Source organism: Nelusetta ayraudi, unplaced genomic scaffold (genome assembly GCF_046127955.1).
Source record: "Nelusetta ayraudi isolate G7.1 ecotype Tasmania unplaced genomic scaffold, CSIRO-AGI_Nayr_v1 ptg000070l, whole genome shotgun sequence".
Taxonomy (NCBI): Eukaryota; Metazoa; Chordata; class Actinopteri; order Tetraodontiformes; family Monacanthidae; genus Nelusetta; species Nelusetta ayraudi.
In genome coordinates, this window is record NW_027466120.1 from 2,238,359 (window position 1) to 2,262,563 (window position 24,205).

General features: G+C 46.6%; 1 protein-coding gene across 2 annotated transcripts in view; it reads right to left on the reverse strand.

Moving 5' to 3' along the window:
• The window catches only part of casz1 (castor zinc finger 1), a 175,142-nt gene extending 151,730 nt beyond the window's left edge, over window positions 1–23,412 (reverse strand). The window contains exons 1-3 of one of the 2 annotated variants that reach the window (XM_076041834.1): window positions 23,288–23,412; window positions 21,709–21,765; window positions 14,056–14,175 (exon numbers count right to left, since the gene is read on the reverse strand). The gene's annotated coding sequence lies outside the window, so the exon portion shown is untranslated. The remainder of the gene's footprint in view (window positions 1–14,055; window positions 14,176–21,708; window positions 21,766–23,287) is intronic. The other variant, XM_076041835.1, reaches the window with a different exon arrangement.
• Window positions 23,413–24,205: the final 793 nt, after the last annotated feature.

Below are 24,205 nucleotides of genomic sequence, written 5' to 3' on the forward strand. Positions count from 1 at the left end.
GGGTGCATTTACAAGCATTTGCGCTCATGTGTTTATCGCCGTCCAGGCTGTGCAGGCCGTGATGGGCATCCGGCCAACTGATTCTTCCCCCAAAGTGCTAATTTGTGCCACTCCAGCGTGCACTGCGCTATAATTACCTGAAAACGTAAACTGGAAGCTATTCCTGACGCCAACAACCACAATAAAACTGAGCTTTTGGTCGCAGAGCCGCGGTGAGACTTATAAGACATATTAATGGGATGTTTCAAGGATATGGCACTTTTCCATTTGTCTTGTGGAAAAATCTCGGGCAAAACACCTGGCGCCCCTAAGTGTCTGCAGTCTGAGCGCTGAAAAGCAGCTAGCAGTCATGGCGTTCTTTAATAAAGCGCTGTCACATCCAAGACATTTCCTATTAACTACGTGCGCCGGCCCTGTCACTTACTTTACCACCGTTTCTTTGGCACTTTATTTCCCGATTTCCTGACAAATAGGCAACTTGTATAAAACTGTGTTGCTTTATTTTAATCAACAAATCCTCCTTCTGGTAATTCTGTCATTTAATAACGCAGAGAACTTTAATGAGCACTTGGCGAGGGACGCTTTAAAAGAGCTAAGAGGATGAAAACAATGAGCAGACAAAAAAATCCCCACAAGTCAGCATCGTTCGGCCATAAATAACGTTTCGTCTATATGTGCCAATATTTGCATTTACTGACGCCCCATACTGTGTGTCAAGTCAAGTCACTCCAAGATGTTTCAGCACTTCACACTCAGAACACAGCAGCAAGCTTTTTCTGCGTGCCAAGTTTGAAACGTCTCCTCAACACGGCAGAAAAGACAACAAATTGTTCATCGGAGCGCCATCTGGTAATTCCACACAATAGGTGCAGCAAGCACGGCACTTTTTTTTTCAACTTCTCAGCCAAAACACGGACATGCATGAAATGATACTTGTGATAAGATGACGTGTCCGAAAAGTGAAAGTGCACCGTCTGGCCGCGTGGGCCAGGAAATGAAACGATGAGCCCAGTGTTTCCTGAAAGAGTTCATGTCTCTATAAAAATCCACACAAAGGTTGAATATCCATCTAATAGAATCTGAAATTTTAATCCGGGAGTTTTCTTGTGGATATTTAAAGACAAATTTCAAGATACAATTCCTTGCTCACACAAAAAAAGTTAAGTATGAGAAACTTATGACACTTAACCACTGCAAGTCACTGAGAAAGAGCACAACAGACGTCACACTCTTTATGTAACCACAGACAGGGAAACAATAGGCGGCATATTTATCATTAATGAATGCAGTAATAAGTCTGTAGACTTTTCCACACAAGGCCGGTCGCCCACTAAAGGGTTAACATATACAAGCCGTGGCCAACAGGTGTCACATGTCACGTTGGCACTCCTGAGTTGAACATATAATGGCAAATAATGTCCGCAGCAGTAACTGGTAACAAACAGCAAGTCCAACAGAATGAAAGATTGCGCCTGTAAACTGTGAAGATCCTGAAAATAAAACGAACATTTGAAATCCCAGAGAACACACGCTTGCCTGGCAGGCCGTGCCATTCAATAAAGGTACAAATTTCTAAGTGAAACAAAAAAAAAATGCTCACGAACACAGAACAGGACAGACTGGTCTGGTTGAACTATTGTTGATATGGAGAGATATAATTATTGTCTTATAAAAACACTCATCACCAACAGTCTGCACCTTCCACAGCAATTTGCATGTGAAACCTCGAAACTTAGATTGTGTGCGACGAGAGAATGTGACTGTGTGCGTTGCTGCGAAAGCGCACGTGATGTAGGAGGGGATGTTTTTCTGGTTTTTGTTCTTCATTTTCCCTCCAGGTGAACAATAGATGATACATCATGAGCTTTTTGTTAAAGCCAACATTGCCACGTCAGACCTTTTTGATTTGTTTTTTTGGGGCTTTTTTGAAGTCGAATACCTCAACAAAAAGAAACTGTCATTAAACAAAACATGAATCACTAGGTTCAGTGTCTCCAAGGTTGGTGACTTATAATAAAACCTTGTAAAAATGCAGGAGTCTGACACTCTTTTATGTGGCTGATGTCATAACACGAGGCTCAGGTAACAGCATGTACTGCATTGTACAAAAAAGAGGCACTAAATCAAATGTAAATAAAGACTTTATCTTTCTTCAAATGCCTCAGCAGAAGGTTATTAAAGGAGAAATGTCAGTACTGGCAGAAGCCTTGGCACAACAGAAGAAAACCAACATCTAAATTCCTTAAAAATGCAACAACTTGCTGAATGCCGGGTTGCCCAAAGAATTGGGTAATTTTTGGGGGGGACGTTTTATTGAGAGTTCTGTCAATGTCATGACAGCGTTTCAAATTCCAGACTCAAGGAAATTTCAAACACTTTGTTGCCATCAGCTGCACTTTTAATCATTTCGCTTATTCCAAAAAATTGGAGAGGCAATTACAGTTAAAAAAAAAAAAAAAAATGTTTTTGTCTAAATCAAAAGCCACACGAAACTGGAGAAAAACAAACAAAACAAAGGCTGTCAGGGTGAGCGCAGAGGGCAGCAGAGGGGGGATCCACTGCTGGCCTGAGCAAAGTCATAAAAATATTTCCCCTTTTATTTAATGTTGTCTATAATTCATCGCAAGGAAAAGCTAATCAATAGCACCTTAATGAAAACTTGAGCCATATTTTATTTTGCCGCAGAGAAGTCCCGGATCAGCATTTGTATTGTTACGGGCTGGTTCTCACCCTCGGGCTGCTTGACAGATGTGCATCACATTTGCAGATACCTTAAATATTTGCTGGGTTTAACCAGATTTGCTTTATCAAAACAAAGCGGAGCAGTGGGGGGAGCCGTTGCAATGAAGTCGGCCAAAAAGTCTGACGCTATCTCGGCGTTTTCAACCGAGCCGCAACCTCGGCTCAACGTGGCGAGGTTGCGACACTAAAGACGTTCATAAATATCGACAAACGCCTTTTTGATGGGTTCCACAAGTGGCGTAAATGCACCGTCGTACTTTCAGACTTCAGGCCCATGATGGTGTTGAGGCAACCACGCCGGCGGCGCATTAATGAGGCGCGAGAACGTTTCACTTTATGGCAGATAAAATGCAACACGTTAGACGTGGCGCATTGGAGGGCAGGTGGGCTGCTGAGGAGGAGAAGATCCTCTGGTTTCGAGATGTTGCTGCTTACTGGAATCTGTGGTTTTTGGTCAAATGATTGTACTCAGAGGTGTTGTAAGAGCCCCCCAAGGCAGAGAGCACTGGGGCCAAACCCACAAATCAGCCACTGGCGCCACCTGACAATCCGCATAATCTCTGCAACAGACGCTCCCTTCACCCCAAAGAGAATGAAAATAAACAAACATTGTGGCACTTCTAATAAACGCTTCAAATCCAAAGTCCTGCAGGTTCGCTTGGAAAACCTTCCGGCTGTCTCCTTTCTTAGCTGTTTCAGATAGGACTGGACCAATCAGAACCATTCAAGAAGGAACCTGCCGCAGTGGACGGGCTGGTTGCGGCTCCCAGTGTGAAGCCATGGGGCGTTTTAAACTGGCTCAGATGGGATTCGAGAAATCTGATTGGCCCAGTTTACAATGTGACCAACAGAACCAAGTTCACTGAGGAACTTTCCTGGTTCTTTTGTTCTAGGGCCTCTGCTTTCAATAGTCTTTGGGCCATCCACCACATGGACATGGGGAATACACTATATTACATACCGTATATAATACAAAATATTTACATGCCTGGTGAGTGTTATGAAATAAAATACACTGCAGAAAAACCCAGAGAGTTCGTATGCGATGTCATGAAGATAAATTGTGTATCTTAAGAGTTAGGATATTGATAGGGGTTCTGCTGGCATCATCATTGACTTATCAAGATTGAAGAAATAAGGGATGAATAACGCTGATGTTCTGGTTTTGTTACGGCTGTTTTTTAAAATGTCTTGAATTTTTAATACCTATGTAACAGGGAAGTTATTACTTTTAAAAGGAATAGGTCGAAATGTGCTGCCCAAACATCATTAAATATTATCTAAATTTAAGGAAGCATGCTTTTTTAACATAAATGCGCTCCTTTTAAAAAGAAGTTTATGATGTTATTGCTTGAAGTGTGCAGATAAATCAGGGCCATCGTCTGCGTCTTCATACTGCTGACCATTATATTGATATCAGCTTTAAGAATGGGTCAACCTCTAATGCCAGCCAGCCACTCAGGTGCCAACTCCCAACCTTGAAATACGAGGTCTAATGATGTCTGGACTAAAAATACATTTCAACATTTCAACACTATGACAGTAAAGTTACATAATAAATCATGACGTTGCATTTCAATTTGCTATAAATACAAGCATTGCCTTTTCCCATAAATAACCGCAGGGAGCGGAATACCAGGGGCCCAACCGTGCGAGAGGACACTCTATCACCTGCACGCACATTTTGCACTGTTTACCCTTTCTAATGACACAATTATGCAAAAGTAGCAAAGTTCAATGCACTTGATTGAAAAAAACGTATCTTTCACGATGTGTGCCACGCTTAAGGTATATAAATCAGATTGGCATTTCAGCAGGGGGCTGCTGGGAGGACTGTTGGGGGGTGTTGGGAGAAGGAACATGCTCAGAGAGCCGCTGCAGACAGATTGGTGAATTGCAGAGCTAATTGTTTCCAGTGATCCTTGTCAGCGTACAGTATGCTCCCGGTTCCAGTCAACTATCTGTGAACTCGGGCCACAATTACGAGGGAAAAGGTCATTTTTCATGCTCTGGAAGGCATCCTAATGAATTGGTTGCTACCTATTTAACACGACTCTCCAAGCCGCTGGGGGAGACTTTCCATATCCCACTGACAGCACAGTTCACATCGCCGGCGAACTGGATGTTTCTTTTGTTTTCTATCCGTGTCAGGGGCGATGACTGCGCACCTCGGAAGAAACTTCCTCGACGCTCGCGCTCCGAGCAAGCGGTTATTCATCACAAAAATAATAACGTCTCAAAGGTCATGCCATAAAAAACAATATCTGCCCTCTTTCCATTGCCTGGTGCATTAGTTACCGTTAATGCCACGCAGAGCGTTTTTAATAGTAGGAGACTATCCTTGCATCCTTGTGGTGAACTTTATGACATGAAAATGAAGAAGCGATTTCGCTGTCAAAACAGCAAGCTATCAGTTTGAAAAAGGGTCCCGGCGTTTTGATGATAAACGTACAACAGGCTCGAGTTTGGAGCCACGCTGCCGCCGCAAAGCGACGACGGCTGCTTTTTCGACTGCAAGTGCAGTCGTAGGTGAAAAGAGAACGAGAGACGAAGACCTGCCAAGCGGGAAAGGCTGCGGGCCAGCGCCGTGGCAGCGGACGACTCGGGGGCCACGGCCGCTCCTTCCACATCTCTAACAGCCAAGCAAACCCCAATCACAGCCTCAGCTACGCCTCTAATGTGAGAATCCGCATTTCTGCCCGGCCCATGTTTCTGTTTCATGTTTGCAGAGAGCGGAGGAGGCGGAGAGGGGGTCGGTGGCGGGGGTTGGGGGGTGGCAGAGGCCGCCGTCATTTTGCCGGCTTCACAAAGCGCCGGCGCTCCCATCAGTCACCGATTATTGCAATGAGGAATTAAAATCCCAAAACACAAAGGAAGCGGCAGCGCATTGCTTTGGATGTCAGAATTAACTAGCGAGAGTGACCTCAGCCAGTACGAGCTGAAGGAGTGGTGGCGGTGGGGGGGTGTGAGGGGGTGACGCTGGTGGGGGGGGTCGCATTCAATTATCCAGACAGAAGTATTCCATCTGACACGCGTTCAATGTTGATTAGAGGAGACAGAGATGAGCGTATTCCGCCCAACTCTGGCCTCGCGCTCTCTCTTCTCTCTTCTCTCTCCTCTCTCCTCTCTCCTCTCTCCTCTCTCCTCTCTCTCTCCATCGTGTGCCGGGAGGCGGCAGCTTCGCCGATACCTGCGCTAACCCACGTCGATAGCCGTGGCCGCGCTGCGCCGGCGCTCGAGGAGCAGAGGGGCAGCGGATGGTTTGGAGGCGGCGCTGAGGCGTGTTGCCGAGGCTGTCTCCGCCCGGCTCCCCGGGGCCATTTGTTTGCTGCGTTGGCCCCCCCGCCCCACCACCACCACCACCCCAAAACCCCCCCCGGGCCCCGCAGCGCCATGCATAATGCAGGCGTGAAAATGTTAACAGTGGCAAATAAAAATCAGCGAGGTTGCCCCCACAAATCAGAGCAGTTTAGGAGCACATTTCATCTGCGGGCGCACCGGGGGGACGAGGAGTTGCAATTAATTGTGGCATTTGAAAGAAGATCAGGACCCCAGCGTTTCTTCTTCTTCTTCTTCTTCTTCTCTCCTTCATATCCGGAGCCTGTCAACTTTTCTCATTCGCGGCGTACGGAACCAACATCCAGCCGTCATTCGAGCCTTTCCCCGCGAAACATCCCCGCGTTTTGGCCCAATTAGGATGGTTATCTCCGCCCCCTCTTGTGGGAGTTGCAGACGGTTGCGTCAACGGAGGCCCACCCAGCCAAAGGAAAGAAATAACAGAAAACAGACATTGTTTGATGAGGGTCCCCCAATGCACACACACACACACACACAGCAGAAGTAAAACCCGCTCCGGGTTCTTCGCGTTTCTCCGCAGCGCTCCAAGACAAACAAGTCGCGGCGCCATATGGCGGTGTCAGGAAAATAAATAATTTAGGAGGCATCCGCGCGCAGATGAGCGGCAGCGGAAAATGCCGACACAGGTGCACAGGATACCCAACCTTTCCAATAAAGGGCCCGGAGCAGAAGGGGCCTCAAAGAGACGGCCGGCGATATGGAGCGCTAACCGGATTGAGAACTACTTTGGAATTTCAAAAGGCCGAGACTGGCAACTGTCTGTGGACATAAGGACAGCGTTTTTCGCGCAGATACAATCTGCAGTGCCTTTCAGCACTTCCTGAACACGAGACAGCCTAATCTAATGAGGGGGGGTGGAAGGGTGGGGTGGGTGCTCAGGCTTTTAGCCCAGTGCCAGCCTGCCTCGTCTCACATCTGAGTGCAGTCAAAAAAAAAAAAAAAAAATCCACTTGTTATTTTTATTTTCTACTGTATTTGCCCCTGAGGTGTGCTCTGTGTGGCTCGAGTCATCATTGTTCAAGTCTTTAGAGGTTGGGGGGTGTGGGGATACACACACACACACACACACACACACACACACACACACACACACACACAAGCGCAGCCGGGCTGGTGGCAAGGTTACAGCCAGTCATGGAAGATGGGTCCTCGTATTGTGCCGACCCCGGGGAAAAGAGAGGAGCGGAGGGAGAGCAGAGACGTGCCATGCTGCTGACATGGCAGCCATCACGTCACGCTAAGCGAGTGATGCGCGCAGACAGCGCCGAGATTTGATGGAACGCCGCGCGCGGCTCACGACCGCTGACAGTTCCGCGGATGGCGGGCGCTACCGGAGATTTTTCCTTTCTTTTTCCTGAGCAAAAGGAATATTTTAAGGAGAAGGGAACACTTGGGGGGGGGGGGGTTAATCATTAGAGGCCTTAGCGAATTAACGATGAAGGTGCGCAGGAGGGAAAGCCAGCGGCAATCTGGGCTCTCGTCTTCATCAGGTCTTAGAATCAAGAGGACTCAGTGTTTGATAGTCGGTGGACCTTGAAAAAGGAACAGAACCCAGGAAATAAAAACATGTTTTGAAAAGGTGCCACGAGTCGCCTCACTGGTACTTTAAAACTATCATATTGTGTGTCTGTTGCCTGTAAATGAACTCTTTCTTCCTCATACTGTAACTTCTCCACTATTTCGAAACATTCCTGGAACTCAGTCCTGTGTGGTGTCACAAACAGCACTGATAACACACGGTGGATTACGACAAAACAAATCAACCGTGTTGCTTCCACCTCACGGCTGCCTGATGTTGTCTTTCCTGTTCTATCCCCTTTTATAAAAGCAGAATAACCGCTGGAGGCTGTAAACAGAGGGCTAACTATTCTTGTTTAAGGAGATCTGCCTAGTTTTTTGATAATTAATTGTGGGATGTTGCTCTCACTGGAGTGATGAGTGCAGAATAGAGCCCCAGGAAGTGGGTTTAACAATGGACTTTTAATTCCAGTTCCTGCCTTATTTCAGCCAGCAGGTGCAGTCAGGTTGGCTATAAATGGTAATTCCTCCGATGAGAGTAAAACCTTGTTAAAAACAGAATAAATACTCAAAACAGATGTGCACTGCAAAAAGCGAGGCTTGTTTTTCATTCATCTTCCATTTATCTCTGCGACTCCAGCAGCACATGATTAAAACCACTAAAGTCATCATTTTCTACCCTCCCTCTGTTTTGAATTAATACTTTCACATCTTTTAATTTCGCTCCGACTTTCTGCTCTTTTCTGCCTCTTTTCCTCCCCCTGGTTGCGGTTTCTGGGTGACATAATTTCTGCATAATTTCCTCAGAGTTAATAAAGAGCGCGACGTTAAACTTAATCATAATTGAAGTGCAATAAATTAGGAAACCACTTTAAGTCACATAATGACAGGCTAGCGAGGGGACGAAAAAAAGTCGACTTCTGAATTTAAAAGCTGGAATGTGGCAGAAGGAATCTGAGCGGCGCTGGCGTCAAGCATAAATCCTCGGCGGCCCAGTCATGTTACTCCGAATGACCCTGATGGGATGCTCAGTTCCCAGCCCCCGGAGCAGCGGGGGGAGGAAAAAAAGGTGCACCGCAAACCGCAAGACCGTGTCACATCTCGGCCTATTTTTAGACAGTTCGCGCTCCTCTCCGTGGTGCCACTTTGTAATTAAGACGACACGGCGCTGTAGCGCGGCCGCAGTGTTGTGTATGTGGAAACACCAGCGCACACAGACTTTTGTCCCGGCCGTGAACCGTCGTCCCGAGGAACGCGGAGCTCCCTGCGGCCAGATGAAGGCGGTTAAGCACAGAGCGGACCCAGTGGCCGGCGACAGAGGAGATCGACAGGGCAGGGGGGGGGGGGGGGGGTTGGGGGCCTCAAACACAATCGCACACAACTGTCTTGCACGTTAGTGTTTAGTTGTAGGGCGTCCGACCCCCGGAACAGAGCAGGTTTATCATAAATGACGAGGTTACTTCGATTTTAAACTTAAGACGTCCATTGCAATCCCACGAATGTTACCACTGTACTCAAAGAGTGAGACGGTTGTGGGTCAGTCACAACCAAGAGCCAGGAATGTGTGGGATTTTGGATTTTATAGTGCGGCTTCCCTTCCACGGTTCAGACCTTCATGCACATTTAGATTAGATTAGATTAGATTAGATTGAACTTTATTGATCCTAAATTGGGAAACTACACTCGGATCATTGGCAGCTCAAAACTGTAAGTGTGAACGTGAGCGTGGATGGTTGTGTTTTTTTTTCTCCTAGCTTGCAGTAATTCCAATAAATAATCGCTGCGTTTCTTCTTATAAAATGCAAAAATGTGATCAATAAGATACTGGCTGCAACTCTAGCTCATGTTAACCTTCCTTATTTTCCTGCATATTTGTGCAACGTGCTATGCTGGAATTTTATTACTGCATTCCTCAAACACGTGTCACATCTGTTTGAATGAGAGCTGTCCAATCCCGCTCCAGCACGGGTGAGAAGATGATGTGGTATACACCCACCAGTGAGTCAAGGGAAAGGTGTCGGGAAGAGGTGGGGCGACAAATATAAAAACCGGTAAACAGACTTCATCTCGAACCCTAGGACAGAAGTCCTTCAAATCTGGCTGAAAATAACATGAATTTAATTTTCCAGTTCAAATGGCCGGGATCACGGCAAAGTGTTCAACAGTAAAAACGACGACGAGAGGCTTTAAAACTTTAAAACGCCAGCGCTGCAGATGCAGAGCTCTGCCTTTCAAGGACCCTCAGTACGACAGTGTCCGCTGCGAAGGTTTTCATGACTCTAGGCTTTCAACATGACGCTCGGCGATTTAATGTGCGCATCAGGACAAAGCACGCAAACAGAATAAACAAAAAAAATAGAACGGTGGCATGAGTTGCTTCGCTATCTCTGATAAATCACTGCCAATTTTATAGCCTCTAATATGTTGATGCAGAGTCATTTTTCTTCCTTCCCGCCCGCTCCAACATTTAAGGCATATTTACAAGGAACTTGTTAAAATATTTAATAATATTTAGTGGCAATTTTCGGAGCAGCCCGTCACTTTTGATATTTATTGCCTTTAAGTGTTTAAAAAGGGGATGACATGAATAACAAACTGTCAAAATTCCCTCATTTGCATAGACAGGCCATAACTCCTGATACCTTGCATTAAAAAAAGTGGTTTTTAACAAAACCAGTCGTAAAAAAGGAGCATTCAAAGTGAGTGATGGGCAAAGACTCTTCCACAAAGTCGAGCGCCCGCCGTCCCGTCAACCCCCCCGCCCCCCCAACCCCCGCTGCAGATGCTTCGGAGATCAAGACGGCCAATAAAAGGACATATATCCTGCAGCCTTGACTTATTTATCCTGCGCGGACGAGCCCAAGATGGAACGTCTCCCATAGACGGCCCCTCAATTAATTGCGATAAAAGGGCTAATTCAGGCCGCGCAGGAAAAGTGAGCCAAAACAATAATATATCCCCGTCACAAATCACGGCCGCTGTCAAATGTTTCTTCCATAACTTTCTCATTTCAAAGTCCTCCGGTCGGACGCAAGCCAAACGAGCGCCCGCTTGCCGACCCACCCGCCCGAACCCAACCCAACCCAACCCAACCCAACCCAACCCCCGCCTCTCCGCCATCCTGCCGTCCAGCTGCGCGCCATCCCCGCTTTATTTCCAACAGATCCGACGGCCCTCCGCGACTCAGCCTCGGTGACCCGGGCCCGGACCCGCTGTCCTCGCCAGAAAAGGGCCCCCGTCGACGCTGATTGCAGGGCTATGAGTAGTCTCTCCCCTGTGCCCTCTCAGTGCAACTCTAATTAATAGCCAATTCATCTTCTCTGATCTGAGCCAGCACATGAAGTAATATATCGTTAGTTTGGCAAGCGAGCTATTAAAGTGTAATAACCAAGTACCAGCACTCGATTTGGAAGAGTAGCACATACTTAACCATGAAGTGGAAACAATTAATTTATTGGAGGATCTCCCGTAACCAATCATTTACTAGCGCTCGCACTGTGATGCGGAGGCATCTCCCGCTGCGTGTGTGTGTTACATTGTGTGTTTGTGTTTGTGCGTATGTGTGAGACACAAGTCAGAGTCGTATTTTGGGCTCTGTGGTTGAAAACTCTGACGCTGCGACCGGTCATTTAAACCTTGTGTGAGCTGCTGTCACACATCCTGCACGCATGAAAACATTCACTCGGAAAAGTTCATCGCATTGTTTTTCGACAGTGTTTCTCAGTACCTTTTTTTATGTCAGACTAAATTGTTTTTCTTTCTTTCCATTACATTCCTTCCATGACTTCACTCTGCGCTGGGATCCCTACGCCTGCACCATCTGTCTTGTGCGCAAACGGCAAATAAAGTCTCCATGCTCGAATCGCCGTCTTTGTGACATTCATTCAATCAAGTTTCCAGTGGTGGTGAAATATATTTTCGCCGGAGGGGTTCGGGATGGCGAACGCACTGATCACACTTCGCCTTGTTGGGGTTGGTTTTTTTTTGTTTGTTTTTTTTTTTTGTAATGAAGTGATATGACAAAGCTGATTTAGGACTTGAGTTTCACCGCTGCATATGAAAGTTCATAAACTGACGCATTATGATTTTCTTTCACCCATCCAGTTTCTATCACTGCTTGTCCTGTTGCCTCTTCCAACAGTCTTAGGGTGCAGGGGAAGGTTTTTTACACCCTGGTCGAGACAACAGTTTAACACAGGGACAAGCAACCACGAACACTCCCGGTACCACCGGTTAGACCTGTTAGAAATCAACAAATCTTGAAATCTGACTATCTACTCTGTCGACAGTTGACTTTATCAGCGATGAAACATACGTTTTTGTGCTATAATAATTCATAATTCAATTGCTGTATATTTTGTTTCGTTTACCAGTTCCATTCGCATTTTGCTTTTCAAACGGCCAAGGAGCCATTAGGCTGATCGCTGTGGCCTGTGACGACTCTTTGCTTGATTTAAGCTTGTTAGTAGGACTTGAGTGAGCTGGAGGATCAGAACAGCCACAGCACATTACTGACACTGTATATATACTTTCAGCTTTTTCCCACCTTCCTTCACAAAAAAGCAACCTCATAGCTTTAACTAGTCCAATGACATCATTAATAATGGCTAAAGCAAACATTATATCTATTAAAAATTGAACATACAACATTATTTAAATAATAACTAACATCTCAACCAATAGGGTTTTTGTGTGAATTGAAGCTGTGGCGGTTTGTGATACACCTGCACTTCCAGTAAAAAACAAACAATCCTGAAAAAAGAGACGTAGAATACAGCAATTGGTTCAGGTCGACAACAGCAGACAACTTTATCGCAAACAAATTATTTGCCTCGAAGACGAGTGAGGAAAAAATTTAAAAATAATATGTTCCACACAGCACGATTCACTCCAACAAATACAAATGGCTGTACACGTCTTATCCGAGACAATTACAGTCCACAGCTACTGAGGAAAACAAGCCGCCGTTTCTGCTTCCTCAAACATGCACCTTAGAACAATAAAGCCTTCCCTCAAACTTTAATAATTGCAGGAAATTAATGAAAATACATCAGACCTGCTCTTGTGCTTTTGGCCTTCCTCTAAAGCAAAACCTTTAAAACCCATTATTCCTTTTACAGGAACTAATGACGTTTTTTTGTCTCTTCGGCTTAACACACTAATTGACAGGTTTTTTTTGGAGGATAGCCCAGATGGAAAAATAAGTACCCCCTTAAAGACCCAACTCCCTTGCTCATTCACCCTCGCTTTAAGTCCCTTATTAATTAAACTTTCACCAAGTCAAGAATTTTTATTAAAAAGATAAAGTCCGCTGTACCATAAAACGGAACTATGGCCTATTGTCTCCGCGGCTAAAATTTTGTTTCTATAAATAAAAGTGACTTTTTAATACCGTCACTCGCGGCGCAGGGATTGGGAGCGAAGGATCCGCACGCCGCAGTAATTAGAGGGAGATTTCCATCCCAACTTCTCGAAAATTGGTCAGCTTTAACCAACACCCTCTGTTCCGACTCAATAAACACTCTTAGCGCCGCTCTCCTTAGCATCATGGGATATCATTTCCTCCGTGAGAAACGGGGCGGAGCCCGGAGTGTAAATGTGTGTTTTGCCGTAGCCTTCACGTGTGGCCCATACATCTCCGGCACCCTGGCACATTGTTGTTCAGAGGGGAAATAAAGCTACAGTCAAATATTGACTGCAGTTTTATGATCAGTCACTTAGTTGATCAATCAAATCCCCCCAGTGTCATTAACTCGGCTGCCGTTATTTGTCATTCAACATCGCCAGGCAGGAATCGTGTCACTCTAATTAGGACCCCGCCTCCTTTCTGCTGTTGACCAAAATTACCATAGGAATATTTTACACCTGTTTGTTTCTATCACGCAGCCGTGTTTGCTAAAATGACAGTTTTTTCTTTCCCAATATCAACCCACTTTGGCCCGCCGTGTTTCACCAATTCTTGCCAAAGCCAGCGAGGAGTGAAGCAAAAACACACCACTGCGGAGAAAATTCTTCTGTGCCACTTTTTTTTTTGGGGGGGGGGGGCATCCACTAATGAAGCATCAGGTCTAATCTCTATTCAGCAGCAGCCATTGTTTGCTTGGAAAAAATTTAAAAAACAGAGCACCCCGGGGGTGATCAGCGTGAAACATCTCAACGTGTCATCGCAGGGTAGATGATAGATCTACCCTGATAGATGTCGACGTCACAGCCGCTCACGTGCAGGTCAAAACCAACATTATGTCGGCCCGGTACGACGCCAGGGTTGAAAGATGAAGGAAGCGACACTTAAGCAGAGGACAGATGTTCGCACGCAGCTCGGAGGTGTGATAAATTGGCAGATAAGTCATGTATCATTCACGAGGGTGATTATGCTTCGTCCAGTCGCCGCTGTGCTCCCAGCGAATCGCAGCCAATTAATAAACCTTTTAAACTTACCAGTCAAGCCTCACTTGTTGTGCAGCCCATAACGGGGTTTTATGGATGGGAAGCAGTTCTGGAGGCGGCGCTGGTCCTCTGATGCCTTTTTCTTTCCCTCCCGCGAAAGAGTTTAGTTTTCTGCAGGCCAAATGGCGAGAGAGAAAAAAAAAACAAACACGGGTTATCCGACGCTTTTATGTTTTCCACAGTCAAACAGCAAGAGGATAAAAGAAGCGCTGCGGGTTTGATCCAATTCTATCATTTCATGAGAATCGCACTTTCTGCGTTTCCTGAGAGATAAACAATTCAGGCCCGTTCCCAGAATATTTCCTGGCAGTTTTCTGTTTTCTGCTAACGAGATGTCACTAATATGGACTGGAATGCTTTGTGAATAGGCAATTTAAAGGGCCACGGAGAACTTAATGATGTATACAAAATGTGGGGGGACAGCCTCTAAGCGCAGATTTTTGTAGACAAGCATCGCTGTTGACAGCATTTTCCACCCAGTTTACCATTTCTGTCGGGCTAAAAATCTAAAATTAAGAAGAAAATGTTTACAAGGTAGCAAACCGATAGCAAATCATGTCTTATTAGCGTTTCCCCTCAGCTGGTTAAGCTGTAAGGACAGATTATGGCGAAAAATGCCACTTAGCATAAAGGAGATTGTTTTGGGAAAAGCTGAGGGCGCTCGTCTGTGTGCGGACCGGAATTTAATTTCATTCTCACCCCCAAAAAATATATGAATGAATATGAAGAAAGTGTGTCCGGAGCGCAGCGTCCTGTTGCAATGTGAATTCTGTGGTATTGTCCCTCTCTCTCTCTCTCTCTCTCTCCCTCTCTCCATCTCTCTCTCCACACACACACACACACACACACACACACACACACACACACACACACACACACACACACACACACACACACACACACACACACACACACACACACACACACACACAGCAGCTTATGTGAGCTTAATTTGCGCTACAGTCTCTTCCTTGCGAGCACAACCCCAGTCATCTTTAAACGGCTCCATTTAAAATGCAATTTGATTATCTGCCAAATTGCTACCAAGACTTTCCCTCTGCAGCTCGGGGATGTGAGGGGGGAGGAGGGGGAAGGGGAGAGGGGAGGGGGTAACGTGATGGGGCGGCGGGGGGATGGGGGGGGGGGTTAAAAAAATTAATTAGCATTTGAGCATAAAAGAGAGGTCTTTGTTGCGTTTGGAACACAGCATTCCAGAATGACCACCACTTTCAAAGAGTCATCACCCAAACGATTTCATACTAATAGATCCGAGGGGAGAGGAGCAGCCCTGGCAGGGGGGGGGGAGGAAGGGGGTGGGGGGGGGGGGCTCAGAGGTCTTTAGCATGCATGTTTAAATAATCCAAAACTTTTCTTTAATCATAGTTTAGAAAATTGGCTGGGACCTTCAGCGGGAGACAGCTGCTCTGGCCCACAGCCGTTTAATGAGATTCACCCAGGGTTTCCCTTAAAATATTTACGCTGTCCCATGGCACCGCAATATTGTCCTAGAACGCAGCGATAAGAGCCAAGGAGGTGTGTTGAAGTTCTCCTGATCAATTTGCTAATTACTGGAGCGGCTATAGGAGAGGGGTGAGGAGTCCCTTCTGGCAAGCTGTATTCTAATAAACGCTGAAAAATTTATTTACTCCCTCAGCCAAGAGGAATTCTGAAGTGGGATTACCGAGGAGAGCTGATTGAGGCAGAGCTGCGCTGCGGCTGAGGTCGCCGTCGGAGGAGAGGGGAGGGGTCTCCCCAACATAAAAGGATCTCTCAGGAACCGCACCTTTGCATCTGCTCGGGGAACGGAGAGGCTCTTACAGGCTTGGCACAAAAAAGGCCTGACTGCAACAGCGACATATCAACAAATATTAATGAGTCTTCTGGTTCTTGCATAAAAAAACAGAAGGCTATTGTTAGGGCCGGGCCATGGGGTGTCAACGGAGGAGGCACAATACGAGACGAAAAAAAAAGGTTTATTTTTTACAAGGCATGTGACTTTGTGTCGCAAAGATTTCCGTTCGGAAATTCCGCTCGTCCGTCCTGCAAAACTCCAACATAAAGCGTTTTCAGACGGCGTTGAAACACGGAACAACAGCAAGCTGCTCTTAAGAATCCCAGAAAAAGAAATATGGGAAGCAAATTGCAAGCCTTACCCCCGCTAAATAAATTAGCATTGATGCTGCAGTGGCGCCAGTGTTATTGGAACCAGGCGGCATTTTCACAATAAATGTAAAAGAAACGCAACGAAAACGTCAATAGCAAGAACAACACGGCCATGGAGATATGATTCCTATTTCCAATTGGAAGCCACTGGCTGCAGCAACAATCCGGATCGGTCTGCTTGAATAACAGACGGAAGAAAAAAGTGTTTTCTTTAGACTGTGTATGTGGCGGATGTGTGCGATCCATCCAAAGGATTCAGGAAACATTGTATCTGGCTAGATAATGCTGTGTAAATAAATGAGCTAAAGGTTGTATGCTAGGCGGCACAGAGGGCAGGAGGCCTCGACTCCGTGCCAGACGTTAGGGCTGTGCGTTTTGAAGCCGCCTCTGTGCCCTCTGACCCTCCCTCCCAACCTGCGGGACTGACTGCCACCCTGGAGCTGTCACCAGACACAAGCCCACATCCCCTCCAGGGGCCGAGGGGGCAAAATCTGCCCCACCTGCTTTGACGCCACCTTGCCTATAAACCATCTCCTGTTCTGCAGGACCTGCAGCCAATGGCATGCTTCCTGGATCAGGACAGGGCAAAGGTTGGCATAAAGTGAGAGCTTGAAAGGCATTAACATAAGCTAATCACTGGGCCCGCTATGGCAGGAGTACAAAGAGGCTTGGAGCAGCCTGGACCCGGGGCCACGGAGGTTCTTTTAGGTCTGCCACCAGTTTAACCACAGGCGACTGTGGAAGAGAAACATTCCGACCAGATTTGGAGCGAGGATATAAAGAGCGAGCGCCGTTTTGCCCTGATGCTCTCAGAGGATGAACCACAGCGTGAGACCACAGGGTGGAATCTACAAATGAAGTGGCAACAGAACTGTACCGAGACAAACAAGAGAGATTTGCAAACATTTTTTTTGCAAGAAAAACAACTTGTGCATTTCCTTGTCTCGTCTCCGTAACTAACCCCTGACGGCGTCGGCGGCAGTCAAACCCCCTCTGAGCGCGAGGATCCGAGCGCAATCCCGCCGAGGGCAGCGGCAAAAACAAAAACACGAAGAAAAAAAACCTGTTGCTCTGACATTTTGTTCCCTCTCACCTCAACACACGCCAGTCACAATGGACCGGTGTGTGGGGGATCTGCATTCAGATCACCATGGTGATGGCTCTCTGCCTCCCAAGGCTCCCCGGAGGGGTGGGGTGAGGCGGGTCGGAGGGCGGTTGTTGGGAAGGAGGGGTGGGGGGGTGGGGGGGGGGGGGTAATGGAGCAGGTTACCAATCCGAGCCTTAATCAAAATGCAGCGGTGGTGAATCGGCGAGGAAGACGTCTGCCCTCGCTCAGGTTGTGGAAGTTCTGGTTTCAGTTGACGGTGACGCAAAACAAAACAAAATCGCGCAGGCTGGTGAGCCGGGCAGTCTTGGGAACACGTTCTTTCGAGTAAATCATCCTGGGGATGACAGAGAGGCAGCAAGACAGCGGCAAGAAGACAAAACGCAGCCACCACCCCGTCACCTCTCCAAAGCATCGCTTCCAATTTCATTCGCTTATTTTGACCGTTGTCACCTTCTTGGACAATTAAGCAAACATATTCCCGAGGGGAGCCGTCATCAAGATCCACGTGCGCGGGCAGCATTTCTTCCAACAGCCAATTAATTTCGCCGGGCCGAACGATCAGGCAAACTCGTGTTTTTATTTTATTCTATTTTTTTTTTTAATTTAATTATCGTTTGATAAAACTATGTACACTTGCACAAAAAGGCACATGGAGCAAACTACTGCAATTGCTGTTATTTAACATTGTTGTATCACGCTCCTCCCGGAGTTTCGCGATGTTTTGTGTGTGCGAGAGCCGTCTGTGAAAACATCTTCATTATTTCTCTCCGGCTATTCATCTCTATCGCTGCCACACAAAAGTGGGAATCTGGTCCAACTAGAAACTATAAAGCTGCCGTTTAGATGGAGTACCCTGTGGCACATATTTGTCATTATGAAACGCTAAAGGGCCAGGGTGGGGTTGTTGAGGGGTGCGGGGGTGGGTAGTAATTTCCCGTAAGAGGCACAATTCATCGACAAATCTAGTTTAATTTGCACATTCAAACATTCATTTTGCAGAACCGTGAAAAGCATAACGTGGGGGCCCAGGAGGAAGCAGTGACACACACACATGCTAAGACTTAGTTCTGCTAAAAGGTTGTGGCTGAGCTTCATTCAGGCTAAAAATAAATAAACAAACTCAATAAATACCCAATTAGAAAACACACACAAAGCACAGCGAGGTAGCAAAACCAACACTCACGTCTACATCTCGAGCTGAGGTGATAAAGCCTCACAGTGCCCCTGTGGTGATATTGTCTTGTACAATCTAACACTAAACCTGTCCTTTTCTGCAAAACATATTTCTTAACCGTTAACAAAAAAAAAAAAGTTCAATTCTAAAGAGTCCTAGAAGAAGAACCACCATGAGCTCTGAACATGGGACGACTGATAACCATCATGTGTTTGTCATCCACTACAAATCATCAACAGCTACCTGCTTCTCGTGGCCCATATGGACAAAACGAAATAACTCTGACAAGGCAGAGCAAGCAAATAAAATTCTCCCAGCGACCGGATTCACTTTCAATTTATGCTGCACATGGAATATTAGGTTCCCACTTGGAGAAGAGAAGCAGGTTAAGCAGACAGCCAAAGAGGAGCTTTGCAGTGTTTTGTGGGAAACGGGGCTTCCAAGATAACACACAACACAACGGAGCGCTGTCGTGAACGTGCACTGGGAGAAAAAAGCGTAATAATTCAGCGCTGCCATTTCACTGCGGACGGAAATGAACAAAGCAGAAGTGTCTCACGTCTGATTTGATCAACAGACGGACGGCGAGCGCTGTGACATGGCCGACGCTGCCAGAATGCATCAGGTGCCACGTCACCGACCCCCAGCCGGCCCCGAGTATAGAAATACATACTGCATTACTGGATTTCCATTAAAGCAGCGTGGTTAATCAACCGCCACGAGTGGCTGGCAATTTGTCAAATGAGTTAATTGGTCACCATTTCATCCAATTCATCGTAATGCTTGTTTCTGGACCACACCCAAAGAGCAGTGAATTAGGCAGCCAGTGAATCCCTCACTGCGGACGGTGCCAGAAGTCAAAAACTGGCCTGTTTGTGCGTTTTTCACACCGAGTCTCACTGTGGTCACGAGACATGAGAGACGCAGCAGCTCTTAAAGGGGGGAATATTTCTCCAAGCCTGGCGCTGCTGGTCTGAGAGGCCTCACCTTTCACGCAGCGCCCTGACGTCCTCCTTGAACATCTATCCTTAAGTGTGCTCTCCTGGTCCCCTCCCCGTCCCAAAGTGGCCAGCTGGGAACTGTGCACATGTGCTGACGTCCCTACTAACCTTGGCCAGTGCAAGGATTACCGTGCATTTACACTCAACGCTCCTTCTTTCCTTAAGACTTATTAAGAATGATAATGAGCTCGGAAAGGGGCAGCATGTCCCTTTCTAAACTCGATGAAAGCTCTTCTCTGACTTTCCCGATGTTCACTCGTCTTGCTCCTCTCTCTGCCTCTCTGCCTCTCTCCCTCTCTCCCTCTCTCCCTCTGATTTTTTTTCCCCCTCGGCTCCACCTTTCCTGCAGCCTCTCCCTCTCCTGCACGGTCTCGCTCTCCCCTCTTTTTTCTTCATCGTATTGAAAGGACCCAGGACAAATTACCAAAAAGGCCATTTTCATCTATGAACTGCAGGATTTAATCGATACTTATTTCATGCCTTCAAAATCAAGCCTATATTACTGTTGTCTGTGTGATTTGTTTATTTTGCTCCGGAATATTCCTTCGGCGGAGAGGCGCGGCGATGCAGGGGGCGGGGAGTGAAATGCACGGCCCGGGATGCAATTCACCTTGAACCTCCATTATATTGGATTTCTCCACTGGCTGATCAAGCATGCAAAAAGGACATTTCCTTAGCACTAAAACAAAAACAATAATGATGATTAAAAAAACATGTGCTATTCGTGCCGGTATGGCGCCGCGTGTCGGAGGCGGTATATTTTTTCACAGGGCAAAACACTGCGGCGGTGTTAGTGTGAATTTGTATACAAAATCATTACACCAGGGGGGCAAATTGCTGTAGCTTACGTGCAGGCGGGAACAGAGGCGACGGCTCCGGGAGCTCGTGAAAGATGCCGCCCGGGATTGCCGACACTTATTTGACATCAAGGAACCCGAGGACCAACAGCCAAGGTCAAAAAGAGCGAGAACACACATGGGTTTAATTCTACACACCCCTTGACAGATGCAGATAGGTGCTTATGAGACGAGGCATTCCGCTGACTGATAGGACTGCAGGAAATAAGAACGGCGGTGGCGGCGGCGGTGCACACTGATTAACCGATGAGATTCTCAACCTGGGTTTAGGATCGCGCCGCCGCCCGGCGTCATTTCAACTGGCGTGTTGTGGAGAGGGGGAGACACACGCAATCAAAGTGGGGGGGTGGGGGGGGGGGGGGTGAAGAAATTCACATCCATAAACAATGAGCCGACCGCCACGCAAAATAAATCGCAATTAAAAAACTGCACAAAAGGACAATTAGCATCTCCCGCCGTCTCGGCTGGGGAGATTCACGTCGATCTCCTTTCACCTGCAGTGACGGTGAGGAATTATGACCCGCCGCAACGGGGGCGGGGTGGTGGTGGGGTGGGGGTTGGGGGGGGCGAGGGGAGGAGAGGAGAGGAGAAGACCTCAGAGCAGGAAGGGCAGCGTGTTTGACAGATGGATGTTGCAGCGTCTCATCAAGGAAGCCGCGCACCCCCTGTCTGACAGCGAAGGCTGGCCGTTGTCCAGCCGGAGATGAAGCTCCGGACAGCGAACACATGCGGCCGTGTTCGGCGGATACACTCGGTGGGCACACCGAGGGTGGAGGGCTACAAACTTCATCCGCCGCCGATCACTCGACACCACTTATTCGGGGCAGGCTGTGTCAAGGTGCATGTAAAGTACCCCTGCAATGCACTGAGGTGAACCGGCTGTACCCAGCAGTGTCACCTGCTGTTGGCTGATATTTCTGTTGATCTCATGCAACGGGGAAAGATGCCGCTCAAGTCGATTTACCTCCGCCTAATGCTCGCCTTTCAGATCCCGTCCAATGGAAACCAGTGTCATGTCTAAACTTGTTTTTGTTTTGTTTTGGGTTTTTTTTTAAGCAGGCCTGGTGTGTGTGTGTGTGTGTGTGTGTGTGTGTGTGTGTGTTTGCTTTGCATGCATGAATACATCTGCAACAGTTAGGCTGCACAGCTGCTGCATTATGAGGGTATTATGGAAAATATCTGAAAAGCGCACACGGGCACACGCACTCACACACACAGCGTGAGCACAATGCATATAACAAAAATTGTTTAATCTGCAACTGACAAAAGAAATTAAGACAGAAAGGCAACACAAAAAGAGAACACCAAACGTGCAGAAATTGAAAAAGAAACGGTGTTTACCTTTTGTTGTACTAGCAGTGGCATTTTTAATATAGAAGATAGCTTTCCATGAATGATCTGTTCAACCAGAGACAGGAGAAGGAGGGGGGCAAGGGATAATTAATTACTTTTGTGAGCTATTGCACGGCAGAGACAATAAACCTGCCTGGTCGCCATGGATATGACATATTTGCTCTGAAAACAACACAATAATTAGCAAAGGAGAAAGATCCGGCGAGAATATGAGAACTCCCGGTTTAAAGTGCCAGTGATCTATTCCTGTCCTCATCTCCATCCCTGAGAATAATAGCAGAGGCAGCGACAGGCACAGAGCACACACAGCACCGATGCAGTGACCCTGTGCGAAAAAATCTCACATCACAGTGGCGCTGTGTGGAGATCTAAACCAAACCAACACAGAGCGGTGTGATCAGTGTTCCTGTCAGTCGGAGAAAGCTGCCTTTCAGCCGCCACAGAAACTGTAGAAAAATCCTATTAGCTATAGCTAACTGTGTGTCAGCGTGAGTGTGTGAGTGGGTGGGTGTGTGTGTGTGTGTGCGCAACAGCGACAGAGAGAAAGGTTTACAGTCAAACCTGTAAACAGGTGACACATGAACACAAGATTTTTGGGAAATGGACAATTTAAGGCATGATTTTGCAATTTTTGTGCTCAAAAGCCTTTCAAACATTTTTTTTTGTAGGAAAGATTTAGAATTGTTAGTCAAAGAGTAATCTTATTTCATCTCAATAAGAATTAAAATATTGCCTTTTTGTTGCAAAAATGACAGTACACTACATTAAAACTGTAGATGGGGAAATAAAAAAAGGCAATTTATAAGCATTCCTGAACTGAAGCACTTCCGCATTTATTGTCAGAATATTGTATTTATAACAGTTCCTCTATTTACAGTAAATGATACTGAACCCAGGCTGCTACCAGTTAGGTGACAAGTCAGGGGGAGTTTCGCCTAAGTTTTATTTTGGACATCCGCGAGTTCATGCGTCTGAATGTAAAACCCACTTCCGAGCCGTCGCGCTTCGTGTCAGCAAGCGCCTGATTTCAACAATAAACACACGCGATAAGTGACGTTTTCAAGTTTTCTGCCTCTCTGTGAAAGCCTCCGAAAGCGGAAAAAGTCCAAAACTGAGGAGGAGGGGGGGGGGAAAGTTGTTCGCATCCGTCTCAAACCCAGCCACCCGGAGCTACGTGGGTGGGTGGGCGCTTCACTTAAAAAAATTTCGATTTGACTTGCATTGCATGCTAAAGTTTTCCGGCTTATCGACACTCTGAGAGCCGGTCACTGACACGGTCCACCGGACCTGCGGCTGTCAGCGACGCCGACGCCGCCGCTGCCGCCGCCGCCGCCGCTGCTGCTGCTTCACCGGGGCTGGAAGTGACGCCGCGTTCACCGACAAGTCCACAACATCAAGTGTCCGACCGTCATTAAAAGCATATTCTCAAAAATGACACATAGATATTTCTCGCCAACAGGGCTTTAGGGTGCTTGTCGCGGCCAAGGTTTTTTTCGCCGCGGAGGTGATGTTTGGAGATGGCACCAGCGTGTTGCACTAGTTGAGAGGAAAAGGGGAAAAGTCCTACCTGAGACACTCCGCCGTCACCCGCCTCACTCCCCAAACTGGATGTTCCGCCGCCTTCACGCCGGACACGGTGGAGCCGCCATTATAAAAGTTTGCGCTTTATAATTTTGGGGTTGTTAATTTTTTTTATTTTTTTTTCGCGCTTTTCCAGATTTTATTGTAATATTGTTGTAATTTCTAATCGGGCAAGTCGCCCGGAAGATGTGCCCTGGAGACCGGCTCCGACAGGGAAGAGGAGTCCTTAATTGAATTTCTCGCTTTGGCAGGTGTTGTTGGGAAAACCTGGAGCGGATCTTCCCGCTTATTATCATCTGGCGCTTGCTTCAAAGTTTGCGCCTTTTTTTCTTCTTTTTTTTTTTAATTACCAACGCAATGTTCTGCATTTTTAGTTTCATTATACACAACGGGCAATAAACTGTACTTTATAATCAATTTATTGTTCAGCCATTGACCCTGTTTGTCAAGGACAATTTAAAGGCGCAGCATATTAGAATTATCTAGTATTCATAAAGTGCACTACAGACAATATCTGCACTAACCATGTTTTACACTGTCCAACTTTATCTTACGTCTATCTTTTTTACGACATTGGAGATTAGGGTGGAATCACTAAACACCAAGCAGATCCACATTCTCCAGCACAATATGGATCCTTTACATATCATTATTATTATTATTATTATTGTTGTTGTTGTTAGCAAATATAAAATGTGTTTAATTTTATTAACCTAATCTAATTAAAACATTTGTATGCATTTTCCATTTTAAGATAGTAAATTGCTGCAAGTGTAACCGAGGAACTTTAAGCTGATGGCGTTATAATATTTTGCCTTCTATTGGTCAGAAATTGAAATGCTTGGTCTCAAACCTTATACATTCTATACAACAGACCCACATTCTAGACAACAGCAGATAAATA